Here is a 6,927-nt window from a genome sequence, read left to right on the forward strand (position 1 = left end):
GTGACTGTATATTTTCATCTCGAGTATTCCATCAATTCTTTTCTTTGGGTAAATTCAGTTAAGTGGTTTAAAGGTCGTTCATGAATGGCAGAGGCAAGGAACAGTGACATTGCCCTATCAAGCAGGACAACGCACAAGAGACTGACCATATATACTTACGATCAGCAACCAAGGCCCCTCTCCACCCAAGCAAGGACCATTGAAGGCCAGGCAATGGCAGCTGGTGACTCAGCAGACAGACCTACAGGCTCCCCCAAAGCCTCCATCCTTAGCTCACAAGGATGGTAAGGTTACAGCGACCAAGAAACTAACGAGTTTAAGCGGGACTCTAACTCCAATTTGGCGTTCACCAGTCAGGGACGTTACCACATCGGCCACCATAATATGTTACATGGAAGAAAGCATAAAACTAGAAGGGCACTCAGTAAAGACCATGCCTTTATTTCACAAACAAAACATTTTTCCCAGTTACTTAACATTGCGATTATTTTCTATTTTCTAAGTACTGCTGCGTACTTATACATTAATGTAATTTATACAAAAGGTTAAGGATTCACCCCTGTGTCATACCCAACATGACTACCAAGTGATGTCAAAATTAGTACAAAAATATCTGCGTATACTTCCTCACAAACAAGCAAACAAATAAACTTAAAAAACAGACAAAAAAAAAAACAGGGGTAAATATACTGTATTTCCTTCGCACAATCTTCGATTTTAGTGAAGGCACTACGAGCCGTGATGCAAAGCGGGTGTAATAGGTTAATTTTTTTTTTTTTTTTTTTTGTGATAAATTCCGTAATACAAACCTTTACGGAATGGACATAATAAAAGCAATGACATGTTGAATCAGATTGGTGAACATAGATTACGGAATAGGAAATTCTACTAGGAGAAGGATACTACAAAAGTAAACCATTGGTCTCTATATTCTTGGGTAGTGCCATAGCCTCTGTACCATGGTCTTCCAATTGTCTTGGGTTTGAGTTCCCTTGCTTGAGGGTAAACGCCGACACACTATTCTACCTTATTTCTCTTCCTCTTGTTTTGTTAAACTTTTTATAGTGTATATAGGAGATATCTATTTTAATGTCGCAGTGCTTAAAATGTTTAATTTATCCTTGTTTCCTTTCCTCACTGCTCTATTTTCCCTGTTGGAGCCCCTTGGCTTATAACATTTTGCTTTTCCAACTAGGGTTGTAGCTTAGCATATAATAATAATAATAATAATAATAATAGTAATAATAATAGTAATAATAAAAATAATAATAATAATAATAATAATAATAATAATAATAATAATAATAATAATAATAATAATGACGGGAACTCTGAAGAACTCTTGAAGAAGTGACATCACAACTGGGAAGCAGAATTGGTTTTTCCAAGTTTAATTGATGGTCTTCATGTACATACTTTTGCGTCAGTGCAAAAATTCAACTTTGCTTAGGTAAACAAAAGTTAATTATTCGTTATGGATCCATTTTAGTTTGCTTTATATTGCATTTCCATAAACTCATAACACAGAAGGTAATTGCCTCAGCAAATATTTCTTCCCGACATTAGAACAAAGCATTAAAATGAAGCGTTAATAAATTGCAAGCAGTAATAAGGTGTAATTGGAGTAGATCGAACAAGAGAGGCGGAAGTATAGGACCGATTACCAATAGGTGGGGAAATGGTTCTTCCTACCATGGTGTGGAAAGGTCAGTGTCAAGAAAGAAAACAAGACGTCGAGTGACGGAGTCAGGTCGTATACGGTCATTAAGACTTCATAGCATCTTTGGCGCAACTTTTAAAAACAGGACATAAAACGTTGGACGTTCAATACGATTAAATTATCGGATATAATGTTGCTGTGGAGTTTTATAAAGTTTCAAATCTTTTAAATCCCGTTATTAAGTAAATGGAACTGGAGGGGTCATTTGGAATAATCATCTTTCGACTTATTGAATCTTATTATCAACTTCGGAATTACCTTTTATTTAATTTTTTTCAGTATTGAATCAAAATCTTTTCCGAAAAAAAATATTCACTATTGATTTAAATTAAATTTCCTGTCTTCAAAATTTCTCACACATTGAGTCAAGTAAAACTAAAAAATATATAACACTGGATAAAACCGACACATACATGTATTTAGAACACTAAATAGGAGCAATCTCATGACAAACTCATAATGGGAATATTTCTTTTTCGAAATTAAACATAAATGTTGATTTTTATCTCTTAAAAGAATGACTAAAACTATACCCGACTCTTCCTGATTGCAAGTTTGAATTTTTAGAAGTTTTGATGCATAAAAAAATAGGGGATTTGATTTGTTTTATATTTACAGTTACTAACGTTTATTCCCAATATATATATATATATATATATATATATATATATATATATATATATATATATATATATATATATATATATTACTATCCGAATTATCTAATCAGCAAGTAAGGTTACAGAGGTGTCCAAAAAAAAATCCAAGAAAAGACTCCATTGGTTTGGCATGTAATGAGGAGAGACAAGGAGTATGTTGGGAGGAGGAGGGGGAGACCAAAGAGAAGGTGGATGAAGTGTGTAACAAAAGATATGAAGGAGAAAGATCTCACAGTGGAGGACATCGGAGACAGAAGAAATTGGAAACGGCTTTCATGAAATAGCGACCCTGCATAGTGGGAAAAGCTTTAGTCGAAGATGAATGTATATATATATATATATATATATATATATATATATATATATATATATATATATATATATATATATGTATATATATATGTATATATATATATATATATGTATATATATATATATATATATATGTGTGTGTGTGTGTGTGTGTGTGTGTGTGTGTGCATGTGTATGTTCCTGGTAAGGTTTATAATTAAGCTTACAATAGTTAGATAGAAACATCTTAATACATAAACTGTAAATGTTTATTCTTTAAAATAATAAAAAAATATATAATTGAATGTTGCCCACAGTTGGGTAAAATGCAACACAAATGAATATAGAAATTGCTGTCCCACAATACAGTTTGACTTGTGTTCTCTGCATATGAGATTGACAGCTGTTATTGCAGGACGGATTGCAGTGTCCATTTCTCTTAATGAACCTCCATTAATTACGGGAAGCTCATCGAGTGGATTGTCAAAAGGGCTTGAGCGAAACAAGTGGAATTTGAACGGTGCTTTTGCAACATCATGAATTGCAATGTACTGATCGATCAGGCAATCTCTTCCATATCATTCTCCCTAAGCCCTAGATCATTCTAATAGTCACCTGACGTTTTCTACTGTCAAAAGCTATTAACAGTGTTGTAAATTAACGGGTTTAGAAAATTCAATCTGAAAATGAATAAAAATTCAAAATGTAAACTTACGATTATCATTTCATAATCGACCTTTGCGTACTTACTAGATATGTGCTATCTAAATGTCCAACAATAAACTAACAGCGTTCTCTCCTATATAATAAAAGAGCAACTGTCTGTCTATATATATATATATATATATATATATATATATATATATATACTGTATATATATATATATATATATATATATATATATATATATATATACTGTATATAGATATATGTCGGTCACTCCCAGCTCTCCCCGTCCCTCAGATAGGAGGGAGAGTAGTCATTACCTGGTGAGAAGGGGGAGCGTGTGGGTGTTTGCATACCTATTTAAATATGGCCGACATTTTTAATGGATCGCGTACATTAGTTACAAATAATACTGAAACAACTATCACTATAACATTTCCGCTCAACTGCGAGGTGAATAAGCTTCCCCCCCCCCCACAAAAGACACGCAAACACACAAACACACTCCTACTGTTCAGATTTTAATAATTGCGCAAATACATATTTCTAAATTTCTCTAAAAAACAGTAATAATAGATCTTTAATTAATAGCCATTGTAATTAAAAAGAAAAAAAAGTTAATTACGAATACCTATATATATTAATAAATTACCACCATGGAATATGCAAGAACTCCTGAAACATCCTTAGCAAGGCGAATACTTTCCAAAATGTAAATGAAGAATTACAATTCATCCCAAAGCCATAGAACGAGTGGTCACTTTGTGAACACAAACATACGTAGCCTTTCAAGTAATTGAATTTCGAAACAAGGTTGTTTGCATTCTGTATCGAACCTGTCATCGAAATTTAACAATTTAATTAGCAAATGCTAATCGAACGACACACTTTAAGCCAAACCGTAGACGGTAACATCGCAACCTCCTTTCACCTGCAGAGATCAATCAAGTTTCGTATTCAATAATAAAATAGGTGTAAAAAAAAAAAAAAAAAAAAAAAGATTTCATCATTCAATATCTTAATAAAAAAGCAATGGAAAACTTGGGCAAGTCACAGTATATTCAACACAATTAAGTTTTATTTACTGTTTTACCGGTGTTCAATGTGACTACCAGCTACTTCTTACGGGCTGCCTCAGTGGAAGAGCCCGTGTCTTACTATAGGCAAGACAATCTTAAACAAACAAACAAACGACTACCATCTGCACCATGGACAACAGTTATTCGATACGAGAATTCATCCCAGCTATATCTGGATCCATCGAGTCAATAACAGTTGATATTCGATGTTAAAGGTCATCAAAGTGGGTAGCGGTGAAACATAAACACAATCTTTTACATGTCCCCACAAGAAAAAATAACATAGTGAGGTTTGGAGATCACTTTGGCCAAGCACAAGCACGAAGAGCAAAAGTCTTGGGTACCTTTGGGTACATTTTCGACCAATCCATCGATGGGGCCATTTTTTTTTTTTTCTTTTAAAGCTCGAATCTTCAGGTACTGTGGCATTTATTCACCGATTCATTATTATTATTATTATTATTATTATTATTATATTCACTTGCTAAGGTACAACACTAGTTGGAAAAGCAGGGTGCTATAAGCCAACGGGCTCCAACACGGAAAATAGACCAGTGATGAAAATAATGAAGAATTAAAATAAAATATTTTGAGAACGTAACTAACAATATTAAAATAAATCTTTATTATATAAACTATAAAAGCTTTAAAAAACAAAAGCAAATGAACTAAGCAAGAGAACTCTACCCCATGAAAATGAAAGAGCACGATACAGAGGATATGGCACTATCCAAGATGCTTGCTGACGGAGTCAATGCGTCACGATATCGGTTCGTTCATTTTAAAACACCCTGTATATCATTTATTCTTCCAAAGTTGCAATGCAATTATGCGTTGCTTTAATTTGAACTTCGCGTACGTCCAGGAAGGAGGAATTCCCCTTATAACTGCGCTCTCCACTTGAAATGCACACCACTGGACATTGAATGAGAAAACAATATAGCGACGACAAATATACAATATAGCGACGACAAATGTACAATATAGCGTCCTCTCTCTCGTGATTGGAAACAAATTTGGTATTGGTAAAACCTAATTTCAGTGTTTAATATAATCTCTGCATCTTGGTGCTTTTTCTACACACCGGAGTATTAGCTTTCTCTTGGAACATACTTTACACACTCTTACAAAGTAAAATTCGGAACTAATTTCAATTTTATAATGTGTGTGTAGATATATATATATATATATATATATATATATATATATATATATATATATATATATATATATATATATATATATATACCCTTTCCCGATTTTCGACAAGTTTTAATCGATGAAAATGCATGCCTATGCTCTTATTCTTAACCAGTAGTGCCTATTTGCAGCTCTATTGATTGGAGGACAGTAAGCTAGTCACACACATAGGACACAAAACCCGCAAGGCCAAGGCTATAACAATCTGCTGGACATATTTATCCATACTATCTAAAAACAAAAAATACTCATTTAAAAGAAATTCTTGTTCGAAAAAAAAAACGAAATTCGCTCTATAATTGTCTCTGCAAAAAAAAAAATCTTTGTGAACAAATACCTTTGCACCGATTCTTCGCCCGAACCCCGTTAAAAATGCAGTGTCATTTTCGGTCACATATACCAGTAATACAGGGTTGCCTGGTTGGCCTTTATTAGACCAAAAGTCCCTCAAATTTAGCCTTTTCGGGCTAAAATCCCTCAAATTTAGTCTTTTTGAGGCCAAAGCCGCTCAAAATTTGGCCTTTTTGAAACTGGTTGGCCTTTGGTAATATCAAGAAAAAAGGTGGGCCTTAAATACTATATTTTTTGGCCATTTTACTGACAATGGGTTGGCCTTTTCAAAGCTGGGGTTGGTTTGAAGCAGGCCTTTTCTCATTTAGAAAACCTGGCAACCCTGCAGTAATATGATCAGCAGACATCTTAAAAGTAAAAATAGTCGAATCCTTTCTCTGAAATCACTATATTGCTTTCAATCTGCAGCCGGAGTCTTACGTAAATTAAATACCATTAAGAATACGATTATTTCCAGAAACCTTTCTAAATATTGATGTCATTCTGATCATTTTGGTCGGAGAGATGTTTTACAGATAATGGTATATAACTTTATTCGGTATTTAATTATTAAATTTAGTTATATAACAATAAATATATGGTTACCATTATAATCAGATATGTGATTATATAATTTGGACATATATCATATAATAAACATTACATAATTACCATGACAATCATTAAACACACATACATACACACACATACATACACACACTCACACACACACACATATATATATATATATATATATATATATATATATATATATATATATATATATATATACATATATATATATATATATATATATATATATTATATATATAGTTATATATATATATATATATATATATGTATAGTTATATATATATATATATATATATATATATATATATATATATATATATATATATAAATATACATATATATATATATATATATATATATATATATATATATGTATATATATATATA

Source organism: Palaemon carinicauda, chromosome 42 (genome assembly GCF_036898095.1).
Source record: "Palaemon carinicauda isolate YSFRI2023 chromosome 42, ASM3689809v2, whole genome shotgun sequence".
In the NCBI taxonomy this organism is placed as follows: domain Eukaryota; kingdom Metazoa; phylum Arthropoda; class Malacostraca; order Decapoda; family Palaemonidae; genus Palaemon; species Palaemon carinicauda.